Consider the following 5,112-nt stretch of genomic DNA (forward strand, 5'->3'; position numbering starts at 1 on the left):
TCTTGTTTTCTCGTTAACCCCGGTATATTTCGGATGCAAATGAAAGAGATTCGATCGCGAGCGTTTATCGTGAACGCTTACACGGATTGCAATTAAACGAGATTTTGTAATTGTTTTTAAAGCTTTCTCGCGCCAGTTTGTAAAAAGTAATACTTTTAAAATTGCGATTCGTCGTTGGAATAACGATCGAGGAGCTCGAGTTATCAACCCATGTGCATTGCACGATCTTCGTTCAACAAGTAGAATAGAATGGAAAAAAATTGTATGATTATTTTCCAATTAATTTTATAATTGTGATTTAAAATTGCTTTTGTCTTTCAAATTAAGAAAAATTGTGAAAAAGAATAATTTTTTAAATCGATGAAAATAATTATTAAGTAGTTTCATTTTATTTAGCTTAATCCGCTTTGTCTAGAAATATATGAATATTTCGAAAACATATGAATGATAAGAAAAAATATTTTAAACAAGTGTCACATGATTTTAAGAAGAACATATGATTTTTATTTGATCTTGAAAAATCATACAAAAATCACGTTACATTTTTCAATATACATATAAATTTTTTTTTTATTACATGTTTCTATCACATCAAATTTAAAAATTTATATTTCGAAATTTTTTATACCTTAATATCGAAAAGTATTTGAAAACATTTTATTTGAAATATGTAATCTAGATTTCCATGTAAAAATTGCGTAAAATATAAATTCAATCTGATTTTCATACACTCTTTCAAGGCCATCATGAGTTCAAATAAAGATCGATATCATTTATACTACGTAAAATATTATAACTTTTATCTAAAACATCTTTTCCTGTCATTCATATTTTTCTAGATATTTACATGTATAATCCTATATCTTGTGTACAAGTTGAATTATTTAATTCTATTATCTTGTATATTAATTGATATTAAAAATATTTCAGATAAATGAATGATTTTAAATAATTCTTTTAATATAATTAAATTTTTCATACATAAATCAAAATTATGTGAATATTAAATTATATGTTTTTAATTTATATACATTGCTAAATGTAACATATAATTCCCTGTAAAAAAATCTATTAAATCATTTAGTGAAAAAATATTATTTATTATTTTTTTTATACAGATTATCTAACTTCACTATCTAAATTCATTAAAAAAGCATATATCATTTAAAAAAAAAATGATTGATTTTTATATGTGTTTACTTTAAAAAAAAATTAAAAACTTTAAATTCTATTTTTCTTTACATTATTTATCTGAATAATTATTTAATATAAATCATAATCATAATTTACCAAAAACAAATTAAATATTTCTAGTGATAAAGTAGATTATATGATTCACCCTGTACATATTCCTGAATCCTCTAGAATTAAGGAAACTGTAAAAAAAAAAAAAAATTTTAAATTGAAATAAATGGCGACTATAAGAGATACTTAGAAGTATTTAGCTAATTGTAAGTTAAATAAGTAGGGTGTTAAGTAATCAATTAGATATCTTATAGTAAGTTAGGATGCCAGAATTAGGTAGGTTAGATATGGTATATTAAATATAGGTATGTTAAATAAAATACAATGTTAAATAAAATACAAAAAAAATATACAATATAAAATACAATATTCAATAAATGCAGAGTGTTAATATTCGTTCGTAATACCTTTGAAAGATTCGAAGGGCCAAAACAAATATAAATGTCGATTGTGATTTATTTATCAAGTTATAAGCAATTTAAATCTATGTTAGAAAAGCTAATAAATCAGCGAGACGAAGAAAGATAACTCTGACTGTTTCTTTCATCTTGCCTCATTTAATGAATACTTATTTGTTTATAACTTAATAAGTAAGCCTCAATCGATATTATACCAACTTTTGTATTTGTTTCGACCTCTAGAATTGACTCTCCAAAAATATGTTCTACGAATATATCATTACCTTAGATAATTAATTTAATAAATATTAAATATATCTTGCACACTTCTTATACATCATACATTAATATTAAATATCAGCCGTTAATTAATGTGATACGATTCATATTTTTTTCTAGAAAAGAACATTTCACTTTTCAAAGAGCTCTTGATTTTATTTAAAAACATTAAATAAAGCTGTTTGTTATCTTTTTTTTTACCAAAAAAATAAAAAATATTATAGTAATGCATCACATCACTTACACAAAAATCCATTAGTTCGATTTTGATCGAAATTTTCCAACATATTTGAAAAAAATTGGTATATCGTGATCGGTTGGCAAATACTGGAGAACGCTATTTCAAACATCGTGTCTTCCAAAGGTAGCCAGAATTAATTATCAATAGAGTGTGACCGTTTGAATTGAGCCAATCCCCGGCGTTTAACAGGTTAACTGTCTGGGATCTAAACCATTCATGGTTTCGATCCTTATGAATCGTAAAACCTTGAAACAGGGGGCGAATCGCGCTCGTTTATCAATGGCCACCGCCGTGTCTACTCCATTTACCACGGGAAATGTAGTTTCTGGCGTTTCGCCCGTGGCCGTTTCGTCTTCCCAGGCAAAGCGTTACCTTCGTTTCCAAAATATACTGGCTCTTACTTCACCCACGCCATATTCAAATATTTCAGGAACGTATCTATGCGATCTGGCTAGGATAAAGCAAGAGATGAGAAAAGTAGGAAGAGAATTCTTACTTTTATCTTTACTTGTATAGTGTTGTCTTTCATAAGGTAATTTGAAATTTGAAATTTGATCGATAAATAATCTTTTTGAGGTGTTGCAAAATTATTATTCTCTGTTGATTTTGTAAGTTGTTGATTGATAATTCATGATAACGGCATTTTTGTTTATAAGATAATTTTGGTTAAGAAAATTCAAGGAATGGAGAAAATTTGTAAAGAAAATTTCGAAATCATTAATATTTTTATTCAAGTAAATAAATTGATATAAAACAGTAAGGAAATATTATAACTGATAATTTAATAAAAATTAAAATTTCTAAAGATATCATTGAAAAACGATATTATTTGTTGTAATGTTTAATATGTTAGAATTATTTTTGTATATATATATTTAAAATAATAATATCGTATCAAATATATGAAAAGATATGTTTAGAAATATGATCAAGAAATAGAAAAATTAAAACTTCAAAATTAATCTTCGTGATATTTCAAAAGATTATTCTTTAAAAGCTATCTTTTTTATATGCAAAAAATTAAAAATCTTTTTTAACATATAGGAATTAATTATACAATTTTAATTTTTCTGTTGCACTTTAATTGACATTTGTTTTCTAATTCTAATTGAAAACTTTAGAGCTTGAAACATAGTCATAAATCCTGTATATCTATACCAACGAGGGTATTATTAGAACCGACTGTCTCGAAACAGTTTATCTGTCTTCTATTAATTAGTTTGAAACAGTATATTTTAGAAAATTAGAAATCTGTTTCCTTCGTTTAACAGTGTAAAATGTTGCAAATAAAAATGACCGAGTTCTTCTAAATATAAACGTTTATATTAAATTAATTTATATCATTGTATTATATTATATATAATATTAAATAATTATTATTTTGTAATAAATTAATTTATAATCGCAATTGAAATTAAAATGAAATTAAAATTATAAATATTAATTTTTGCACTTCATTATGCTCATATTATCATGTTAATATAACTTATAAATATTAATTGAAACATAATTATCGTTATTTTATATTAATTATTTTATAAATTCAATACATCTTGTCCATCAAAATTATAATTAAAATTTTTCACTTATTAATATTAATATAATATTCCTTTTTTATTTTTTTTATTATTATTATTATTTGTTAATTTATATTTTTTACATCAATGGCAGATCGTTTATTCTTTTATATGATTTTTTTTTAAAACTATCTAATCTTGTCTGCGAGGTTCCCGTATTATGAGGAAAATGTCACTCATTAAATCTTTTCCCTATGATCCTCGTGTACAATAATTTCATTAAAAAATTACGAATAAAAAAATTTCATTAAAGAGAAAATTTAATTACTACTACATAAACAGAACAATTTTCAATAATAAAATTATTCCAAGTACACCTGGCCACGTTTGAAATATAATTAATTGAAATTATTTGAAATAGTCTGTAATTTATTTAATAACGAATCAAATAATTATACATAATTAATTTATTTTTAATTATTTTCAAATAAATGTTTTCACACGTTATCAATAATAATTAGTAATTCATATGTAAAAATTCTTTTGTCAAATTTAAAATAAAAACAAAACAATTAATTATTTCATGCGAATAAATATTATTAAATATTTTAATAATTTAATATTAAATATTTAAATAAATTTGAATAAAATATTTCAAATGGTTTAATCTTTTTATTTCGATTTCAAATGAAATTAATTCGTTCATCTTTAAGAAAGTACTTCTTTGAACTTTTTCCAATCGTTCAATATAAGTCGAACGATTGCAATTCGCAAGAGGTTTAATTTATAGGCCGTCCTTGCGAGCTCTGCCAGATACTACTGGGGGTGTTAAACTCCTATGTTCCCAGGGCGGAAGATTAGCAGAGTCCATTAAGATCGTTATCTACCCATTAAAATCTTAACCACCTTATAACTTGCATAGTTTATGACGCTACAATGTATGTAACTTTGCTGTCTTTAGGGATATCTAAAATAGATGTTCTAATGATGTTTTGTGAATTATTGTACACAAAATGTTAGTATATACGTTGAATAATTTTTGAAAAGTTAACTCTAAAAATTAAATCAAACACACAAATAAAATATCGATCTTATTTATTTATTTAATATTAGAAGCATATATATATATTGCGTGAACGAATTATAACATAATGGTATACAATAATGATTTAATTTAATAAGGTAATAATAATAATAAATTTTATAATTTTTAAACTAGAACAGATTTAAAATTTGATTTGTCAAGATATTTCTCTGTGGGAAATAGCATTTGAAGTATCGAACCGATATGATTGAAGAATTGAGAAAATATAAGAAATATAAACTGTAATTGACTGTCTGAATAAATTTTATTGCACATATTATTTTTCTGAAATAAAAGTTACTGTATAACATTATATTTGGGGTTATCTGTAGTAAAAAAAAAAAAAAA

This window comes from Apis dorsata, unplaced genomic scaffold (genome assembly GCF_000469605.1).
Source record: "Apis dorsata unplaced genomic scaffold, Apis dorsata 1.3 scaffold_877, whole genome shotgun sequence".
NCBI lineage: Eukaryota > Metazoa > Arthropoda > Insecta > Hymenoptera > Apidae > Apis > Apis dorsata.